The following is a 10,430-nucleotide window of genomic DNA, read 5'->3' as shown; positions in this document are numbered from 1 at the left end:
TCCAATGAATAGGTCAGTTCTCTTCTGCTTTGGGTCTTTGCATGTGCTGTTCCATCTCCCTGAGTCATCCTTTCTCTTGACCTATGTCTGATTAACTTCTACCTTTCCTTCCAGTTTCTGCATCAATGTTACCTGCCCCCCCCATAAATGTGGGGTAGGTTCCCTACATAACTGCTGCCATAAGTCCTGTATCTTCTCCATCAGAGCACTCACCTGGCCTTCTGTTGACTTTGTCTTGCCAAATAGACTGTGAATCCCAGGAGGGTAGAGCCTGGTTTTCTCTTGTCACTGTTGCGTCTATAGAGCTTGGCATGGTGCTAGAGAAAGGGGGTACATTTGCAACAGAGATGGACTGAGTGTGTATACTCTTTGAACTCCTTGGTTTTCAGACACACTGGGGAAACCGAGGCAGCTTGGCAGACTTTGTAGAGGTGTGGCAGGGTTCAGAATGGAACTGAGATCCTTTGACACTAGATGTGAGACTCTATTTCATATCCCTCAACCATTTCTTTCTTTTTTTTTTAAGATTTTATTTTTAAGTAATCTCTACACCCAATGTGGAGCTCGAACCCACAACCCTGAGATCAAGAGTCTCACGCTCTACTGACTGAGCCAGCCAGGTGCTCTGATACGCCTCAGCCACTTCTTAAATAACTTAATTCCTTCCCAACAGAGCTTCCATAGCCTTATTTCAGTCTTTCTTGTCATTGCTGTAGAGGTTAAGACTGTTTGGAGAATTATTTTATAACAAATGGGATCTTGGGGCAGAAGAAAATTTATCTAACACTCAGGGGTTGGAGAAATGTGTGCCTTTGGACCTTGGATTTAAATGAGCCAGCAAATCCCTGCTTATTCTCTTCCCTTGCTGGGTCCCGTCTACTTCATATTTAGCAAAGGAGAAAGCCAGCCTGCGTCACCCATGATTTATGCCCTGCTGTTTGCTCTCTTCCCCTAGAACATTAAACACCCTGAGCAGAGGGGGAAGAAGAGGTAATCTCAGGATGCCTGGCTGCCAGACGGGTGTTTGGGGCGGGCTCTCTCCTCTGGGGGGAAAAGGGAGGAGGTTGAAATGTGAAAAAGAAAAAAGGAAAAGACCCATGGGACTTCCACAGAAAAGGAACAAGGGAGTCTCTGTTTGCTTCAACCTCTGCAAAAACCATGGCCACTGTGCTGAGAGACCTAGGTGCTTGCTTTACACGTTTACCGAGTGCTTTTCCTCTCTCTGGGTCTCAGTTTCCCCAGCTGGCTAAGGAGAGTCTGGATGGCTTGAGCTCCCCAAAGCCTCAGGGATCTGGAGCTAGTTGGTACAGCGGCCTTATATGGAGTGCAGTGAAGTGGTTAAACCTTGTGGACTCCAGCTCTATGTCCCACTGGCTGTTTGGCTCTGGGCAAGCTCCCCACCTCTCTATAGACCTTCTTCATTGGGTTGCTGGGAACTAAAGCTCTTGGTGGTACTGGCACGGAGCCAGCACTTAGTAAGAGTCTGATATTGGGGCTGCTATTCCTTAGGTGGTCCCCAACCTTGGCCTTGGTGTCCCTCTACCTGAGTTCCCTGCTTGGGGCCTGGCTGGTGGGGGCAAGGTATCCCTGCCAGCATTTGGAAACTCTGGGCAGAAGGGAGGAGGAGCTATTTTCAGTGGATTCCGGTTCTATTTGCGGCTGCAAATTGGCCCAGGCTGTAGGGAAGCTTTGGGTAGAGAAAGCTGGCCACTGAGAGGGGTGTGTTGTCTTACAGGGGAGAGGGTGGCAAGAGGAGAGGGAGGAGAAAGAAAGGAGGAAAAATGGAGAGAAGAAGGGAATGCCTCCCCTTCCCTCCCAGAGTCTCCCCCCACCCCATCCCTTTCTATCCTCTTCTTGCCAATTTTATCTTCTCTGCCTTCCCTGGAGGGGCGACTGACCTTTCAAAGGTGGATTTAGTTAGTAATACCAAGCAATCCATCAATCCAGTTAACACAGTGCTCCCAACCCACTGCATTGATTTTTCTCAAGCTGAAGTGGGATTTGTATCCCCCAGTGGAACTGCAGGGTATTTGCTAAGGTGTGAGTGGTGTCTAAACCACCAAATGCCTATATCATTTATCAGAGTAAAGAGGATTCATTCGTATTTCCCCACTGGACTCTGAGACGTTACCCCTTTCCCCTGCCCCTCCCCTCTGTGGCCAAGCAGGTGGCTTGACTCCTCAACCTCTCTGGGCTTCAGTTCTCTGTTTATGAAATTGGTGGGGGACATGCCAGGGAGACGTATTTAGAGTCCTTTCCAAAAGCTGCAGTTCTGTGATTCTCTGATGCAATAATCAAACAAGGTGAGGCTGGATCCTTTAATCAGAGAATGGTTGGTAGGACTGGGAGGCTCCGGAGAGGATGACATCCCACCCTGTCATTTTCTGGATGAGAAAACTGAGTCCCTGAGGGTAGAGTCAGGTCAGTGAGTCAGTGGCTCAGCTGGGTCAGGAATCTGGACTTCCTACCTCAGATTGCAGCAGGCTTCTGTGACACTGGACTACCAGGTACCTTTCCCTGGGAGGACTATGTGAAGCACATCTCCTGAGCACCACTGCACATGTGTTAACTTCTTTAACCGAGACAATAATTCATTTTCCAGATGAAGTTACCCACATAGTAAGGTATGGTGGCGGGTTTGTCTAATTCAAAAACTTCATCGCTGTTTGTTTCTCAAAGTCCAGTCATTTGGGTACTATCCTCATGAATTTTTTAAACATTTTATTTATTTATTTGAGAGAGAGAGAGTGAGAGAGAATGCATGCGAGCAGGGGGAGGGGCAGAATAGGAGGGAGAGGGAGAGAATCTCAAGCAGACTCCAAGCTGAACATAGAGCCAGACATAAGGGCTCCATCTCACGACCCTGAGATCATGACCTGAGCTGGACCAAGAGTCTAACTGACTGAACTACCCAGGGGCCCCATAGCCTCATGAATTTTTGACACAATCAGCTTTGTACTAATATTTACCATTGTTATAAAACAAAATTCTACCAAGTAAATTTGAAGATCCAATTGGCTTTATTAAGCAATTCATGAATTGGGAAGCAGCCCTTCTTTAGCAAGGAGAGAGGTGCTCAGAGGAACTGTACAAAATGGAAAGTTTTTATAGGAAGGAGGGTGGGGCAAGGAAGTTATTAGCAAAAGAAAAGATTGCTTGACCAGGACAAAGTCTTTTTCCAGGAAGGGAATGCAGGGTTTTTACTATGCAGATTACTTCAGTAGTGCTGTTAAGAACTTTTCAGACTTTTAAAAGGTCATGTTTGGGCGCCTGGGTGGCTCAGTCTGTCAAGTGTCCAACTCTTGGTTTCAGCTCCAGGTCATGATCTTCTGGTTGGGAGATTGGGTAGGCCCCCCGATCAGTGGGGAGACTGCTTCCCGTTCCCCCGCACCCCGCATGTTCTTTCCACCCTCCCCCTGAAATAAATAAATCTTTTAAAAGGTCATGTTCCTGGGGCACCTGGCTGGCTCAGTCTGTAGACCATGCGACTATTGATCTCTGGGTCATGGGTTCAAGCACCACATTGGGTGTAGAGCTTACTTTAAAAAAAAAGTAACATTTCTGTTCAATTTTGGTTTTGGCACCAAAAAAACAGAAAATAAATAAAAGGTCACATTCCTGGGAGAGGCTGAAGCTGTAACGAAGTCTTGGTTTTCTGTTGTGTGGGGCAAATGACTTCATTCTGGGCTTGTTTCTTTTTTTAACACTTCATATTTTTCCTTAAATCAGTTCATCATTTTATATAAATAAATTTAGCTTCATCCTAAGCAACGATACCTGTGATAACTGAATTTGGTTGGCTATATTTTACCATATATATTAATTAGCTATTTAAACAAAAAAATCCAAGTATGAACTAAAAATGCCTTTGCATTTGAGAAATACCAATGAATACTCTATCCTTGTGGTTCTCAAACTTGTTAGTTTCTTTAAAATTATTGAAGACCCTAAAGAGATTTTGTTTATGCAAGTTATGTCAATTGATATTTATCTTGTTAGGAATTAAAACTGACAAGATATTAAGTTATATATTAATTTACAAAAATAGCATGATTTAGGGGTGCCTGGCCTGCTCAGTTAGTAGAGCATGAGATTCTTTTTTTTTTTTTTTTAGATTTTATTTATTTATTTGAGAGAGAGAGAATGAGAGATAGAGAGCATGAGAGGGAAGAGGGTCAGAGGGAGAAGCAGACTCCCTGCTCAGCAGGGAGCCCGATGTGGGACTAGATCCCGGGATCATGACCTGAGCCGAAGGCAGTTGCTTAACCAACTGAGCCACCCAGGCGCCCAGAGCGTGCGATTCTTGATCTTAGGGTCGTGAGTTTGAACCCCACATTGGGTGTAGAACTTACTTAAAAAATTTTTTAAATGAATAAAAAAATAAGCATGATTTAAAAAGTAATATTGTAAACCCATGACCTAAATACATAAATAATATATCTTTATGAAAAATAACTAAACTATGTTTTCCAAAACATTTTAGTGAGAAGAATGGCATTGTTTACACAGTTGCAGCTCTCCTTAAAGCTTGACTTAATAGAAAAATTCTGCATTCTCATATCTGCTCCTGCATTCAGTGTGTGGCAGTTTGTTTTAGTTGAAGTACATGAGGACAATCCAGCCTCGTACAATGCAGGTAAATGAGCAGATTCTTTTTCGATACTACACTAAAACTTGATGACTGGAAGTTTCTTCAAGTTTAGTTGCATAATTCACGTGAATGAATTTTTTGTAGCTACACTAAAATCCATTGGTTTATTTTGCATTTTGAATGGATTTTTTATTCATGCATGTGATATGGTAACATCATGCATTGGTCATTTAGAAAATATTGGTTCACTGGGTTATGCAGCTCTTCGAATTATTGGCACAGTTCATTATACAATATCAAAAATCCACTTTTGTTAAATATTACTACCCATCTGAGTAGAAAAGATGTTAGGGATTGGGAAGCGTCAAATTCATAGTGGACCATTCAAATTTTCTTTTTTTTAAGATTTTATTTATTTATTTGAGAGAGAGTGAGTGAGAGAGAGAGGAGAGAACCATGAGGAGGGAGGAGCAGAGGGAGAGGGAGAAGCAGATTCCCAGCTGAGCAGGAAACCCGACACGAGGCTGAATCCTAGGACTCTGGGATCATTACCTGAGCCAAAGGCAGACGCTTAACTGACTGAGCCACCCAGGCGCCCCTCAATTTTTCTAAAATTCTAATTAATCTCAAATGCTATCATTTTTAACAAATACTAGCAGCTATTTGTAACAAATACTAGCAGCTATTTCATACATAGATGTAACAACTCATTTCATACATTTTTTTAAAAAGATTTTAAGTAATTTCTACACCCAATGTGGGGCTTGAACTTACAACCCCAAGATCACAAGTCGCATGCTCCACTGATCCAGCCAGTCAGGCACCCCTCATTTCATACATTTTTGAGAAAAGTTTGCCAAATACCCAAATCTAAATAACTGTAGTTTGTATGTTGACCATTCTTTCAGGTAAAGTAAAAATAGTGGGGTTTTTACACTCCCCCCTCCCCTTAAAAAAAAGAGGCTAGTTTAGCTTGCAACTCAAACAATCATATAAATGCTTTCCCTTGTGACAACCATTCTACTTCTACACATAGCAGGAGTGCTTTATGTGTGGGGAGTAACTTATTAATGGGTATGGGGTCTTATTTTAGAGTTATGAATGTGTTTGGGAACTGGATAGAGGTGTTGGTTACACAACACTGTGAATGTATTAAATGACACAGAATTGGTCAGGGCTCAGTTGGTAGAGTGTGTGACTTTTTTTTTAAGATTTTATTTATTTATTTGACAGAGAGAGACAGCGAGAGAGGGAACACAAGCAGGGGGAGTGGAAGAGGGAGAAGCAGGCTTCCCACAGAGCAGAGAGCCCAATGCGGGGCTTGATCCCAGGACCCTCGGATCATGACCTGAGCCAAAGGCAGATGCTTAACAACTGAGCCACCCAGGTGCCCCGAGTGTGTAACTCTTGATCTTGGAATTGTGAGTTCAAGCCCCACGTTGCCTGTAGAGATTACTTAAAAAAAATGACACAGAATTGGTCACTTTATCTTTTAAATTTATTTTCTCTCTCTCTCTTTTTAAGTAATCTCTGCACCCAATGTGGGGCTCAAACTCACTACCTGAGATCAAGACTTGCATGCTCCACCAATTGAGCCAGCCAGGACCCCCAGAACTGGTCACTTGAAAATGGTTGATTTTATGTTATGTGAATTTTACTTCAATAAAAAGTTTAAAAAGTGCTTTATGTGTAATTTCCATTTCATCATAGAGGATATTAAAAAGACTTATATTCAAAGGTCTAGAGTTAATAAAATTAGATCTTTTTTTACTGCTTTCTCAAAGATATTCTTTTTTTTTTTATGATTTTATTTTTAAGTAATCTCTACACCCAAGGTGGGGCTCTAACTTAAAACCGCAAGAACAAGATTCTCATACTGTACCGACTGAGCCAGCCAGGCACCCCTTGAGGATGTTCTTAAGTGAAACTGGCATTTTGTTTACTACCAGTGCACATTAAGTGAAGACTACAATGGCTCCTAATACAGGTGGTACCACTGCCTTGATTTGTGCCAGCAATCTTACCACCACTGTTTTTGCATCATCAGTGCAAACGGCATCACGGTTTAAAAAAGGTAAATTCTTTCTTTTTTTTTTTTTAAGATTATTTATTTATTTATTTGACAGAAAGAAACACAGCGAGAGAGGGAACACAAGCAGGGGGAGTGGAAGAGGGAGAAGCAGGCTTCCCACGGAGCAGGGAACCCGATGTGGGGCTTGATCCCAGGACCCTGAGATCATGACCTGAGCCAAAGGCAGACGCTTAACGACTGAGCCACCCAGGTGCCCCGTTTCTTATTGTTAAAATAATTTTGACCCATATGGGCCCCTAAAAAATCTCAGGACTCCCCAAAGACTCGTGAGCCACACTTTGAAGACCACTGCTCTATGCTGAATTGTCATTGAGCTGACCCACCCCAGCTCTCAGGGTACAGTGTGGTCACTGGAAAATCCCAGGAGATGTTGAATCACATAAACGTGAGTTCAATTCTAGTTTCTAGCTGACTCTGGGCAAGCAGTTCCTCAAAATCTGAGACCCCCAATTACCCCTGTCTGCTAGGTGGGTGGGGAGGCCAAAGAGATGGGGGAGTTATAAGAGTTAGATAATCCACACAAAGAGCTCACTGAAGGGGAAGTGACTTTTATCAGTAAGCAGCAGGATCTAGCTTTGGAAAGGCTGCATTTGGGGGACTTGAGGGACTCCTGCCATTCAGGGGCCCTTTGTGACCTCAGGAGACCTCTATCAATCAACCTTTCCATCTGTCTTAGGCTACTTCAAAGAGTCCCTGAACAGCTGGAAGAACATTTTCAGCTTTGAAGATAGCAGGGGGGGAAGGGGGCTGAAGGGGAGCAGGAGAGGGGAGGAAGGTCAGGCGGGTAGAGGAGGGCGCCTCACACGAGAAATAGGGCAGTGAGAAGCCCTCCCTGAGCCTGGATCGGTTTTCTCTCTCTTTTCTTGACTCACTGCACAAAGTTTAAGGCTTTGTCTTAAGCCAAAGCCCAAGAGGAATCCCATCCACTGATTTGGCTTTTCGTAAATTATAAAAAGTTTTCAAACTCATTACCTTAAAGAACCTTTACACACCTCTGTGAAGTGACCCGAATAGTGATTAGGACCCCACAGGGACAACGAGGAAGCTGAGGCAGAGAAAAGAACAAGTATGTGGAGGGGCCAGGATTCAAATTTATCTTTAGATCCAAACCAGTTTTCTTTACATTGTTTTTCTTTTTTAGGCCTTTCTCCTTGAAGTGAGTTCTCAAGGCCACGCCGCAGTTTTCTCTTTCTTATTTAAAGACAATTTACGAAAGTTTGCTTAATGATAAGCAGGTGGGCAGCAGTGGGGGATGACGTGTAGATGAAGTTTAAAAGCATGCTTTCGGGGGCGCCTGGGTGGCTCACTCGTTAAGCGTCTGCCTTCGGCTCAGGTCATGATCCCAGGGTCCTGGGATCGAGTCCCACATCGGGCTCCCTGCTCCGCGGGAAGCCTGCTTCTCCCTCTCCCATTCCCCCTGCTTGTGTTCCTGCTCTCGCTATCTCTCTCTGTCAAATAAATAAATAAAATCTTTAAAAAAAAAAAGCATGCTTTCGGAATCAAATTGGGTTCAAATTCTGGCTTTTATACTGCCTTCTGTGTAAAATCAGGTAGAATAACAATACCTGTGCCTAGGGTTGTTAAGATTACATTAGATATACATGTAAAGTGCTCACATAGCGTCAGCACATCTTAAGATTCAACCCATGTTAGCTATTATGAGAACGAGGAGACACAAATAGCGATTTCATGGGCATAGAGAAACTCCTTCCATGTACTAGTTGAGGACTCAGCTTAAAATTCCTTAACCCAAGTTAAAAGGCAAATATCGAGGGGCATCTGGGTGGCTCAGTCGGTTGGGCGTCTGCCTTCGGCTCAGGTCATGATCCCAGGTCTTGGGATCAAGCCCCACATCAGACTCCCTGCTCCGCGGGAAGCCTGCTTCTCCCTCTCTCCCTCCCCCTGCTTGTGTTCCCTCTCTCACTGTGTCTCTCTCTGTCAAATAAATAAATAAAATCTTTAAAAAAAAAAAGGCAAATATCGATGATTCTCTGCCTAAAACAGAAGACTAAGTGGTATGCCAACGAGCCCCTCTTTCCCTGAGGATTTCAGGGGAGCTGTTGCATTGGCTGAATCTTTGCCCCTAGCCACCTCATTGGAAGCTAGCCAGCCTATGGGCAGACTGTCCTGGAGTCAGGTGCTAGCTTCAATCCAATCAGAGGCCAACCGACTATGGAACCCCCATCCTTCAGTCTTTGCCTGAGCAGAGGCCCAGGTAGCAGAATATGCGCATCGAAGGGACGAACCTGATGGGAGCCTTACCTTATCAGACAATAGGAAAAACAGGTGGGAAAGCTGTGTTTTTGTTTGTTTGTCATTCATCTATGTACCTACTATTTCCTCTCTCGGTAAAGGATATAATCATATAGCGGAAAGGGGAAATCAGGACAGTAAAATATAAATAAAAGTGCAAAGTTGAGGTGGGAGAGAAAACCACAGTTAATATGCGGACTGGAAGGGCCAACAGTAGGCTACCTACCACTGAACTTCAGATTTAGCCTTGGGCTTTTGGGAAGCCAAGGTGAAAAGATACACGATTAGCTGCATAATACTAATTAATTATCAGAAAGGAAGCATACCTGATTCTGTGGGAGTACAGCAAAGCATTTCCTAACTTTGAACTCTAATGTGATTTTTTACTTGGGATTCTGTTTCAGGCGACAATTCATGAAGTGGGCAATACAGTCCAGTGGCTGGTAGCATAATTTATGTTGTCAGTTGGGGTTGGGTTTGAATTTTGTTTTAGTGCATCTTATTCTGGGCTGCAGTTTCTTGATATGTAAAATGGAGGTAATAGTATCTGCCTATTAAAGCTGTGAAGATTCAATTAGATGAATTGTATAACTAAATATTAGCTGTTAATTAAGAAATTTGAGGGCGCCCAGGTGGCTCAGTCGGTTAAGCGTCTTGCCTTTGGCTCAGGTCATGATCTCAGGGTCCTGGCATCCAGCCCCGCATGGGCCCCCTGTTCAGAGGGGAGTCTGCTTCTCCCTCTCCCCCCCCAAGCATGCGCTCTCTTGCGCACTCGCGCTCTCTAATAAAGAAAATCGTAAAAAAAAAAAAAAAAAAAAAAAAAAAATTGTCCACTACTTGCCATGGGCAGTTCCAGGTGTTGGGGATAAAGTGATGAACAAAATAAGAATTTTATCTTAAAGTAGCTTTTACATTGGAATGGGATAGAAACACAATAAACATGAAAGATGGATAAATAATTGCAGAGTGCTGTGGGAAAAAAATAGAACAAATGCAAAGACAGATTTCATTTGACTGGTTCTCTTAGCTATTTTCCAGAAAAGTCAAGGGTATATTGTTGAAATGCAACTCTGAAGAGGTTAATCTGTTAAGGGCCTAAAATAATTCCATTCTGGCTTGTAGAATTCGTATGCAGGCTTGAGCACGCAGTACTTATATGCGTTATATTAAATTAGTTTTAGCCTCACTGTAACTACAGGTGAAAGATACTACTACTATTCTGTTTTACTGGTTAAGTAGAGTGAGGCTTTGTCTTGCTCAGGGCTATAGGGCAGGGAAAAGATGCCTCCCCCAAATCTTAGGACCACCATTAGTTTTCGTCCTTGCCTGTTGCCCACCTATTTCTAATTCCTTCTCCACTCCACTCGAGCTTCTCTGCCAGCCTTTCCCGCAGTGGGCATTCTGCTGGTGTGGAGCCCCGCCCACCACCGGGGCGTGGCCATAGACCCGGGCCCCGCCTCTGCCCAACCCGCGAGGGCCTGCCTTCTTTTCCCC

Source organism: Leptonychotes weddellii, chromosome 13 (genome assembly GCF_054177405.1).
Source record: "Leptonychotes weddellii isolate Sample4059 chromosome 13, ASM5417740v2, whole genome shotgun sequence".
Taxonomy (NCBI): domain Eukaryota; kingdom Metazoa; phylum Chordata; class Mammalia; order Carnivora; family Phocidae; genus Leptonychotes; species Leptonychotes weddellii.
Note: the sequence above shows the minus strand (reverse complement) of the source record.